The sequence below is a fragment of the Lemur catta genome, chromosome 6 (assembly GCF_020740605.2).
Source record: "Lemur catta isolate mLemCat1 chromosome 6, mLemCat1.pri, whole genome shotgun sequence".
Lineage (NCBI taxonomy): Eukaryota > Metazoa > Chordata > Mammalia > Primates > Lemuridae > Lemur > Lemur catta.
Window position 1 is genome coordinate 96,401,481 of NC_059133.1, and position 12,077 is coordinate 96,413,557.

Below are 12,077 nucleotides of genomic sequence, written 5' to 3' on the forward strand. Positions count from 1 at the left end.
ACCGCAGCCCACACAAAGACAACCAGCAATTCTACTCCTAGGTGTTTGCCCAAGAGAAATGAAAACACACATCCCCACAAAAACATTGTACATGAACATTCACACAGCCTTATGTACCTTTTAAAAGGTAGCACTAACTCAAATGTCTGTCAGCTGATGAATGGGTAAGGATAAATAAAATGTGGTCCGTCCATACAATGGAATATTGCTAAGCCTGAAAAAGGAATGAAATTCTGATGCATGCTGCAACATGGATGAACCCTGAAAACATTATCCTAAATGAAAGAAGCCAGTCACAGAAGATTACATATTGTTGTAATTCCATTTACATGAAATGTCCAGAATAGGTAAAGCCATAAATACAGAAAGTACATTAATGGTTGTCTAGGGCAGGGACAAAAATTGTGGGGGAGGGGGATGGGAGTGACTGCTAATAGGGTTTCCTTTGGGAGTGATGAAAATGTTCTGAAATTGACAGTGATGGTGGTCACACATGTGAAAAACCACTGAACTACATCTCAAGAAAGCAAACCAGCTGGCCATCTGTTTTTTGAGACAGACTCTCACTCTGCTGCCCTAGCTAGAGTGCAATGGTGTCATCATAGCTCACTGCAACCTCCAACCCCTAGGCTCAAGCAATCCTCCTGCCTCAGCCACTCAAGTAGCTGGGACTACAGTCACATGCCAGGACACCTAGCTAATTTTTCTATTTTTAGTAGAGACGGGGTCTTGCTCTGTTGCTCAGGCTGTTCTCAAACTCCTGAGCTCAAGTGATCCTCCTGCCTCGGCCTCCCAGAGTGCTAGGCCAGTTGGCCATCTTCCTTAACATTGATAGGTGATGGGGACTCTGGCAAAGGACTGGGGTTATGGAGTTAATTAAGAGAAGGCAGAAGCTCACTACCTCTTGCTGGTGTCCCAGGTGTCATCCACTCATCCTACAAATAGTCATTAAAAATGTGCTATACGCGGTGGCTCATGCCTGTAATCCTAGCACTTGGGAGGCCGAGGCAGGTGGATCGTTTGAGCTCAGGAGTTCGAGACCAGCCTGAGCAAGAGCGAGACCCCGTCTCTATTAAAAATAGAAAGAGGTTATCTGGCCAACTAAAAACATATAGGAAAAATTAGCCGGGCATGGTGGCGCATGCCTGTAGTCCCAGCTACTTGGGAGGCTGAGGCAGTAGGATCACTTGAGCCCAGCAGTTTGAGGTTGCTGTGAGCTAGGAGGACGCCCCTCTAGCCCAGGCAACAGTGCGAGACTCTGTCTCAAAAAAAAAAAAAACAAAGTGCTCTACACTATGCATTCATTGCCTGACATGAGGGGTCAGCAAACTGCAGTCTGTGGCCTGAACCCAACCTACTCACTGCCTGTTTTTGTATGGTCTGCAAGCTAAGAATGGTTTTTATATTTTATAAGATTGGGAAAAATATAAAAAGCAGAGTATTTCATGACATGGAAATTATATGAAATTCAAATTTAAATGTCCATAAATGAATTTTACTAGAACACAGCCATGCTCATTCATTCAGGTATTGTCTACAGCCACTTTTGCCCTACACGGGTAGAGTTGAGTAGTTGCAACAGAGACCATATGGTCTGCAAAGGCTGAAATATTTACATTCAGGTCCTTTACAGACAAAATTTGCCAATCCCCGTGCTAGATGTTTGAGATGCAGGGGAGGGGAAGGGCTGAGTAATAACAGAAATAAACTCTGTCCTCCTGGCGTTTATGGCCCAGTGAGGATGAAACACAATTGTAAGTGGCGTAAGTGCTGCTGTGAAGGAAAGACGCTACAGCCCTGTGAGCGCTCAGAACAAGGGGGCCCGACCCAGACCGGGGGTCAGGGAAGGCTTCTCTGCAGAACTTGACTCTGGACCTGCGGGAGCGGGAGGGCAGGCGTGCTGCTGGCTGAAGGACTCAATGGCCAGCAAGGCCACAGGGCCGAGTTTGTGGCAGCCAGCACTCCGCATCTGTATGCCCCTCAGGTCTCCCAGGGGTCACAGCCCCAGGCCCACGTCCCTGGAGAATGTGGGAAGGGGGCTGAGAGCCACCTGAGAGTGCTGACTGCATACAACCCCTGCGCCAGGTGACCTAAGAAGATAGAAGGTGGAAGAATTAATCAACCAAAAAATGTAAAACAAAGTGCCCATCCTTTTCTTTAACCAATATTGTACAGGACACAAAAGAAGAAAAAGATGCCATCTTTTGACCTCAACGAGGAAACAGTGAGTTGAGGAAACAAGCCCAAGTTCTCATCATGGCCTCAGGACACAACCAGAGCTGGGTCCTGCCATTCAAACATATTTGCTGCTCCCAGTGCCTGCAATGTGCCTCCCAAGGTATCCCCAGGACTGCTCCCTTGATCCCTTGAGGTGTCCCCCAAATGTGACTTCCTGGGCAGCTCTTCTGCCCACCACTTTCTGCCCTTGCCCTCATCCCTGTCTCCTTCACGCTGCCTCTACCCCAGACACTCGTATCTGCCCGTTCCTGCCTGGCTCCTACACTGGCATACAAGCTTATGGGGGCAGGAACTTTATCTTTTTCACTGTTGTATTCCCAGCACTACAACATGACATACAGTCAGCACTCAATAAATATTCAGGGATAAATGCAAACACAAAACACTTAATGAAAATGTGCGGGTTAAATGTCTCTGATTTGCAACCTTGGGCCTGGTACCTCTTTACGGCTCAGCCTCTTCATTTGTGCCACGAAAATAACAAACGAGCCCACTTTGTGGGTAAATAAAGTAATGCGCAGAAATGCGGACGGTTCCGGTTATTATCTTTTTGCGTTGGTGTCTTTTGTGACACATTAAAGGAGGAGTTTTAAATGCATATCTCACTTAATTCTCCTGTGAACCCCATCAGATAGGTTTTATTACAAATTCCTTTTGCACAGATGAGGAAACCCGTCCAAGGTCACACAGCAAGTAAGTGACAAAACTGAAATTCAAGTCTGGCGCCAACAGGCCTCAAGGCCTATAACCGTCCTCTGTGCCCAGCTACAAACTAAAACTGTGGAAGGAGGCTGGAAAGAGCGGGCTGGCGGGGACTGGCGCAGGGGAGAAGTGTTCATGAAGGCGGGGTTTGGACTGTGCTCTGAAGGGGTACAAGAATTCAGACCAGCAGTGGAAGGTCAGTCTGAGCCCCAAAAAGTGGGGGTAGGGGCGGTTCTTTTCTACAAGAAGCTTCTAGTGTCATACCACCGACAGCAGAGGATGACAGCGGAATCACAGGACTTGCACTTGATGACACCTTAGATGCATCCAGTCCAACCACTTGTTTTACAGAAAAGAAACTGTGCTCTAAAGTGATAGAGTGACCTGCAAAAGGCCGTGAATGCAGTAGGCTGTGCCTATGTTGATGCTTTTTTATTCTCATTCATTTAATTCCTCCTGCTAGAGCCAGAGAAAATAAACCAGGAGAAAAACGTCTGCAGCGCCCCCACCACAAGCCAGAAACAATGTTACTAAATAGTTGCATGTGTAACAGGTCCAGCATGGCAGCAAGTGGCTGCACCTCAGAACAGAGTCTGAACCTGCGACAAACGTAACAAAATGCACTTTCATTCCTTTCCCACAAGAGCTGAAGAAAAGCACCCACTGGGCTGTTACAAACAAGCAAGGGCATCTAAACATGATGTGGCCAACGTTCTCCCAACGCTCTCGGAGAGCGCCTGCACTTGCCTCCGCCGAGCCGATGCCTCGCTAAATCAAGAGTAAAGAGACTTTTTAAAGCATAAGCCTGCAATTTCAAAGCGAGCAGGAAGGTTGATGATTGCAACAAGATTTTAGAGACCGGAGGGTAGAAGGACAAATGTTAATGGACTTAAGAAAGCTGAATCAGTCCTCCTTTAGCCTGCTGCCCTCATCCGGCTCGGCGCCCCCTTGCTCGCTCCCTAGTCCAGCACCCCATGCCGCCCCCACAGGGCCCCCAGCTGCCCCAGTCCCCCACTTAGGCAAGCTCTCAAATCCTGAGGTGCTGGCGGGGGATGGGGGGGTGGACATAGGGTGCCTGGAGACAGCCCCTGCAGGGGCTCGTGGGGGGCTGAGCCCTCTGTAGCAGGGTCGTGGGCAGAGCAGGAACCAGGCCCACTTGGGAGCTGGGGACATGAGCCACCAGGGTGGCCAGGGATGAACAGCCAGGCAGCCAAAGCTGTCACCCCAGGGGGTGAGTGACTTTGGGGGAGTTGGCGCCCCCAGGCCTTGGTGGAGTTATGGGGGCCCCCCTTCTGGGCCAGGAGCATGATGGTCGGCACCCTGCTGCTGCTGGGGTTTGGGGGCTGGTGTCTGGGCGCAGCCTGGAGTCTGCCTACTGGAACTCGGCAAGTAAGAGGCTTCAGGCAGAGGGTACGATACCCTCAGATCAGGGACTGGCTAGACCTCCTCTGCCTCCCGGCCTGGCCTCCTGCCCACAGCACACTGCACCCCCCCACTTCTTTCCCAATTATGAGTTCTACAAGTTGTACCTGGTAGGGGGTGCCCAGGGCTGGCACTGGGAGGCACCCTGTGCCCCAAACCTCCTTCTCCCTTGCGACTGGCCAGACCTGGACCTCCGCGTCACCATCCAGTTCCGGGAGTACAGCCCTAACCTCTGGAGCCGTGAGTTCCACTGACACTACAGTTACTACAAAATTGCCACATCGGCTGGGACCCAGGAAGGCCTGGAGAGCTTGCAGAGAGGTGTGTGCCTAACCAGAGGCATGAAGGCACTTCTCCGAGTAGGCCAAAGTCCCTGAGGAGGGGCTGTTCCCTGAAAACCTGTGTCTGAAATGCCCATGGGGAGAGACCAAGGGGCAGTGCACAGCCTGCAGCCTGGGAAGGAGAACACACCAGGTGACCCCAACAGCAGTGCGGCCTCCCGGGGAGTCCCTTGCCCCTCACAACATGCCCGCAGTGGCTGGGGCAGTGGGGCCAGGCGGGGGGAAGGGGGGCTGGCGCTGCTCTTGCTAGGCATGGCAGGCGCTGGGTGTGCTACGCGTTGCAGGACGGCGGGTCGAGCCTTGGGAGAGTCGCCACCCTGGTCCTGGCTCCTTCGGAAGGGGAGGGTCTCTGGGCCTGGGGGGTGGAGGCTGAGCCTGGGGAGCTGGGGATAGCTCTGCGGGGTGGTGGGGCTGCAGATACCCCCTCTGTCCCCACTATGAGAAGGTGAGTGGCGACTATGAGCATCCTTGTACATTGTGCAGGATGCCCCCCACCCCCAGAACCCCAAACACCTACTACAAAGTATGAGGGCTCCTGCCTGGCTCTCCTGAATCCAACCTTCTTGGGGTGCTCCTCAAGTTTAATTCCTGGTTTGGGGACACCTCCAACATCTCCTTGCCCGCTTTGCCCCACCAGCGCCTTTGCTCCTCCTGGCTGCTGCCCTCTCCTCCACTTTTAGGATTCCTTAAGGTTCCACCGCACCCCCTCCCGCCTCCCCTTTGGCCATGGGAGCCCTTCTCTGTCTCTTTGCTCCTGGGTCCTGTTCCCTTGGGGAGGGGGTGCAGGCTCAGCCTCCTCTCTGACCATGACCCAGGTATCCTTGTCCCCCGTACCCACCGAGCTAGGGGCAGACACGGTCTGTCTCTCCCTAGGCACCTCTTTCTTTCTGCCGCTCACTGTCTTTCTCTCCTGTCTCTAGATCTGTTCCTCTTCCCTAGCACCCTCCTCCCTACACTCCTTCTACCCTCTTGCCTTCTTATCCTGTGCCACCCCCTCTCCTGGGGGGGCATCCAGCATTTCTCCCCTTAGCTCTTGGCCCCCCGTGACCTCTTATCCCAACCACTCCCCTCAGTCTGCCGAAAATGGGGGCCTACTGGCTGGTCTAGCTGACAATGGCACTTAGCAATGACGCTGTTTCCATAATGACCAGCTGACCTGTTCCTGCCCTTTCGTGCACAGCTGCGTGTTGCCTCAGCTTCCTCCCAGCTCAGTTTTGTTAGATCTGAGCTGCCCTTGGGCTCCAAGTCGGCCACCTCAGTCACCAGCCAAGACGGCTGCTTTGCCCAGCAGAGGCCACGGCATCTCCCTGGTGCGGTAGTTCCCAGCTCCTTCCTGACTTCTCTAATCTCTCCTTCCGGGGAATAGGAAGTTGATATTGCCACAGTGGTGGGGTATGCTGTTACCTCAACAGTTTTACTGTAAAAGAGAAATCTGAACAAAAATCAAAAAAAGAATTAAAAAATACTTCAAAAGTTGGAAAAAGAAAGAAAGGAAAGGAAGGAAGGAAGGAAGGAAAGGAAGGAAGCTGAAACAACCCCATTAGCACCCAGAACCCCCAAAAGGCTTAGTGATCAGCAGCACAGGAGGGCTGCAAACTGGAGGCCGGATAAACATCTGCTTTGGAAAAGACCCCACTCCCCAGATCCCAGCCCCCACTCCCTGTGCCAGGTAAACGTCCCTCTACCCCAGCACAAGACCACAGAGTGGACCTTCTTGGGAGAAGGTATGGCAAAAGGCCTGTGGACTGGACAGCCAGGCACAAGGAAGACAGGTTGGTATGTTTAAGTGCAGAAAGCGAGACCCTGCACTCTTCCTCCACCAGCCTCCTGCACACAGGGAGTGTCTTAGGCCTTCCAGGTAGACTAAGAAGATTCCGCTCTAGGAAATCCTGATAGCTCAGGAAAAAGTACCCAGGAGATTAACTTACTAGGTTTCTAAACAAAACAGGCCAACCAGGTCACCCTAAATGAGGCCCAGAATCCACAAGCTGCACGCACGCACACGCGCACACACACACACACACACACACACACACACACAGAGCTTCCAATCACCTTTTTAATGCCTCCCTCAAATGTAAGCAGATTTCCAAGGCTCACAACACTTCTAAAGAAAGCCTTCACAGGAAAGACTGAAAACACACACATACACACACACACATACACACACACACGCACAAGGAAACAGTGAAGAATCCTTCCTCCCAAAAATAAAACTACCACTAATCTCCTCGGAGAAATAAGAGACGATACTGTATCCATGAAACCAAAACAGGGTGCTATTAAAAGAGGAATATTTAGAAAACATAAAATCTTTTAGAAATTAAAAATATGCTAACTAAAATAAAAACCTTCACAGAAGGCAGGAAGATAAAGCTAAAGAAATCTCCAAGAAAGGAAGGAAGAATAGAAATTATAATAAAATTATAAGACCGATCCAGGAGATTGATATCCAAATTCCAGGAGTTCCAAAAGAAAAGAGAAAAAAAAGAAAGTAGATCATCGGTGAAGTAATTCAAGAACATTTTCCAGAATCAAATAACGTGTGTTTCAAGATTGAAAGGATCACAGAGCCCCCTGCATGCATGCTCTAAGGCACGTCGCGTGTGACGTTTCAGAACACTAGAGACAGAGAGAAGACTTTACACAGGACACTAGGGACTCTAGAGAGAAAAGTCATGCTGTCTACAAAGGATTAAAATCAGAATGCCACTAGACTTCTCAATAGTACCTTGAAATTCAAAAGAAAATTAAGCAATGCTGTTTTGCACTAAAAAAAAAAATCACCAGCCTGGATCCTATACCAAGCTAAAATATCAATAAATGTTTTGAATGTAGAATGAATACCTTTTTCAGATTTGCAAGGCCAACAAATACGAATAGAGTGCCTACTACGTGGTCCATAGCAGTAGGCACTGTGGGGCACATTTACCACGCTGCGCCGTCAATGCCAGATTACTCGCTGTGAACCCCACTGGGCCTAGGGTAGACACCAGGTCGGATTCCTCTCGACACCTCCAGCACATAAGGCAGAGCAAGCACATAAGAAAGGCGCCCAACCCGGCAAGGAGGAGGCAGGGAACGCTCAGTGGAGGGGGTGACATCTAAACTGAATCCACAAGGATAAGTAAAGCATAAACATCACAACGTTGGCCCAGGCTGCAGGAATAGGTACAAAGACTTGGGGACCTGTCACGATCCATCAGTCTGCTGACCGCAAACAAGAGTCCTAGCAAACATTGGAAACTCAAGCCAGGAACAAATCCGTGCTCAAGCTGCACTAGTGATATTACCAGGAATCTGGATTCGGTTTAATCACTGCTTCTGGAACGAGGTGATACACAAATAAATAAAATACAACCAATCTGGGCATGAAGAATGGGGACGCTGAGGCAAAAGGCAGGCTCTGGTATGACCTAAAGGTCCCTGGAGTAGCCTGCCAGCCCCATAAGGCACAGGCCACCGAGAGCCCGACTGAGCAGAGGCATGCATAGGCCCCTACGGGTACCTGGGGCATGGGGGCTGGGCTGGGCTGGGGGTCGCTGTGCTTGGTCCCTCCCTCCCCATACCCACTGTGAAAGCCCAAGCTTTAAGGTTCAGAAAGATGCCAGGCCCAGAACCTGGGGATGGAGGCCCCGGGTCACCCGGTCAGGCAGCCAAACAGGCTGGGGACACTATCCAAGTCTCCGGGCCACACGCTTCGCTGCAGTGCTGCCTGGCAGACCTAGGGTTTTCATGCAGATTTTCACTTGCTGGACTTGGAGTTCAGAAGAAACAGTCAAGGATGAGTAATAGTGGGGCCCTCCACCAGTCTAACTCAAATTGATGGAGGCAGCTTTCCAGATAGAGCCTCTCTTCCCCCCACCCCCACGGAGGGAGGGCACCCGCGGCTCAAGTCTAATTGGATTTCCACAGCCCCGTGATGATTTCGTGCTCTGCAGTGGCAGCAGCAAGGTTTCTGAAATAGAAACAAAGTCAGGGGCCTGTTTGCTTTGCTTCTGTGGCTGGTAACCCGCTGGGGCCTGAGCAGCCGAGAGAGAGCCTTTCCTTTCCAAAGCGGTCCTTTTCCACCCCGCTGAACAATGCGTGCTCCCTCCCCAGGGCCCCGAGCTCTGCGGCCAAGGTCTTGGTTTTGCTGATGGTACACACTCAAGGTTGAGGAGCACACGCAGTGCTCCAGAACCCAGCTCCAGGCTGGCACCGAGCAGCCAGGGAGCCCAGCCAAGGGGCTGCCTCCTCTCTTTGTAAGGATCTCCCCCACTTCCCACCACCGCTTTCCTCCTTTGCTCATTTTACATTTCACAGACGCAACATCTCTCAGCTGCAGATCTCAGAACACTGAACTACCTGTGTCTCTGTGTCCTCGGTCTCTCCAAGTTCTCGCTCTTCCGTATTACACAAGAGAGGTAAACTGAGGCATGGGATGTGGTAGGCTAAAAGGTCAGTACTGTGGGGACTCCACTGCTGTCAGAAACTGTCATGCCAAGTCAACTGCTGCCAATCCCTGACATGTGCACCCCAGGCCCCTCCCTGTGGGTACAGGAGGGTGACTGCTCGGGCGAACTGGGCAATCGTGTGAGCGAGATGCAAGCGTGCGTGAGAGCCAGTGTGAGCAGGCACACGACAAACCTGTATGCAAGAGTGTGCATGCCATGTGCAAGTGTGTGTTGGGGGAGGACTGTGTGCAAGAGTGAGTGTGCACTACACCTGTGAATGTGCATGTGAGGGTAAGGGCGGGAGTGAGCACGGGTGTGAGCAGGCACATGTGAGAACATGAGCATGTACGTGAGCATGAAGTGTGTGTGAGAGAGAGAACGTGTTGGGGTGTGTGTGAGTGTACAGAGAGGGCCTGGACCCCGGGGCCACATTCATTCCTTGAAACAGCTACTAGGTAAGGACAGAGAGCACCACTCCCACCCACCCCACCCCCACGGACTCAGGCACCAAAGCACATGGTGAATGAAAAGGAACAACCCCCAAATCAAAAAGCCCAGTTTCCCTCTTAGCTCACTTCTTCCCTCCCAGCCCCTCCCAAGGCAAGCTGCACCCAGGCCTGAGCTCCTGGGTTCCTGCCCGGGCTCCAGCCAGCCTCACTCTCTGACCCCAACTTTCCCACCCTGTAGCACTGTAGCATTTTTCTTAAAGACAAGGAAAAAAATCCTCCTTACTCCCCCGGGGAGCAATAAATACAAGGATTATGGAAGTGACATTCTGAAACTGATCTGAACTACTTGGAAGAAAAGGAATAGACAAAAGACAGGGCATTTTGGCCCAGACTTCACTCAGAAACACAAGGAGGTTCTGTCCCCAGGGAAAGCAAGGCCCATCTGCAGAGCCCCCCATCTGCCTGCCTCGGGCGCTGCGCCCACGCCAGGAGCAGACAGCTCAGGTCTCTGGTAGCAGGGCTGGTCTGACGGGCCAAACGCGAAGACACAGGGTCCCGCAGGCCCAGAGAGGCTGCTGTCTGCAAACGGGGCACACACTCCACTCCCCAAGCAGCAGCCCTCCCTCATCTGGAAGCAATTTGCTTTTCCTTCCACCAAATGAGTGAGCTAAAGGAGAGGGCCTGCCCCCACCCACCCCCACCTCGGTGACCAGCGGAACACCTGAGAGTGGCCAAAACCAGGCACAGGGGCAGCCTGGCCGGCACAGCGGACGTTTGTTCACTGTTGTCCTAAACAATTGGTCCCTTTGCCCTGGAAATATGGACAAGAGTCCAAAGCACAAACTCTGGAATCAGACTGACCTAAGCTGACAGTCAGCTCCACTACTTTCTAACTTTGTGACCATGGGCAAAATGTTTAATTTCTCTGAACCTCGGCTTCCTCCTGAGTAAAATGGAGACAGACTGGCTGTGAGGATTAAATGAGACACATGAAGAGTCCGCGCCATGCCGGACACACGCTAAGCACTTGGTGGGTAACAGTTGTGTCGTTGCTATTGCTCAGCTGATTCCGCACGCAGCAGCCATGGAGACCCTTCTGAAATGCAGGCAGCTCTCTCACTCCTGTGTGCAAATCCCTCCGTGGCTCCTAACTCTCCTGCCGTACGAGCTACAGCCTTCAAGGCCCTATGTGATCGAGTCCTATAACCTTCCCCCGCTCACTCCACTCCAGTTGTACTGGCTTGAACAAGCCTCATGTGCTCCTGCCTCAAGGCCTTTGCACCTCCTGCCCTGGGAGGCACCTGCCCCAGATATTCACAGGCTCACTCCATCACCTTCGTCCCATGTCCCTAAAATGTCACCTCCTAGGTAAGGCCTTCTGCCCTCCTTGACTCCTGCCTCATCCTCACACCCCCTTCCCAGCTTCTCTTTCCTCCACAGCATTTGCCACCACCCAATATACTACAGCATTTTAATTGTTTATTGTCTGTCTCCTCCACCAAAATACCAGCTCTTGAGGGCAGGGATTTTTCTTCACTCCTGTAGCCCCAAAGCCTAGAACAGTACCTGGCCCAGAGGAGCCCCTCAAACGTGTGTGGAATGAACGAGTCTCAGGACACTCACAGTGAACCCGGCAGAGACGAGGACCAGAAACGCAAGCCCCAGCCCAACTCTCCACCCACGAGGTGTCAGTCCTTTGAGCCTCGGTGGCCTCATTCCAGCCAATTCTCAAGGTCACTGTCAGGAGATAACAATAGTAAGACCACGCCTAGGTATATGCTTCCATGCCTGGCAGGGTGAGAAGCCCCACAGAAATGGAAGACCCTAAAACTACTTCTCCCAGCAGCCAAATGTCACTCACAGGTTGGGGACCCTGAATGCCGAAAGGAAACCACAGATAGTCACAGAGCAGTTCCTGCCTCAAGGAGTCCAGCTGAGTTGGGTCTGAGGTCCCTGGACAGGGATGCACAGTCCTGTTCTCCACTGAACCCCAGGAGCCCACCATAAATGCCCGCACACCATAAGCGCTCAACTGATGTTTGGCAAAAGCATAAATGAACAAATCCCATACAGATAACCATGTAGAGAACAGAAAGATAACCAATATGAAAATCCCAAATAAATATCGGTTGAACTAAAACAGCATGCAGACAACAGCCACCACGGACGAGGCTGACGAAAGTAGTGCGTGTGTTTTCACTATGGTCACATCAAGGGCAAGGGGGTTCTGAGGAAGACACCAGGGAACTGGGGAAGACAGCCACGGAGAACGGAGAACAAGTTCAGGAAACTTCTCTCCAGTGAACACATTCAGGAAGGAGGCCAAAACTCGGACACCACAGCTCACGACAATGCACTCGGTCAATACAGGCTGTAATTATCTCAGTTTTCATTATTTTCTTGAGACCCCAATGGAACAAGCTGGAAACTAGGAGGCAGAACACCTGGGTTCTAAGTCAGGCTCTCCCACCCAGGAGCAGCAGCTGGGG

The 12,077-nt window shown here is 51.7% G+C and overlaps 1 protein-coding gene and 1 pseudogene across 1 annotated transcript in view; one reads left to right on the top strand and one right to left on the bottom strand.

Annotated features, from left to right (window-relative positions):
- TSPAN9 (tetraspanin 9) overlaps positions 1 to 12,077 on the bottom strand; it is a 198,057-nt gene that overhangs the window by 160,239 nt on the left and 25,741 nt on the right. The gene's annotated exons all lie outside the window — the stretch shown is intronic.
- On the top strand, positions 4,246 to 5,232 carry LOC123640617 (annotated as a pseudogene).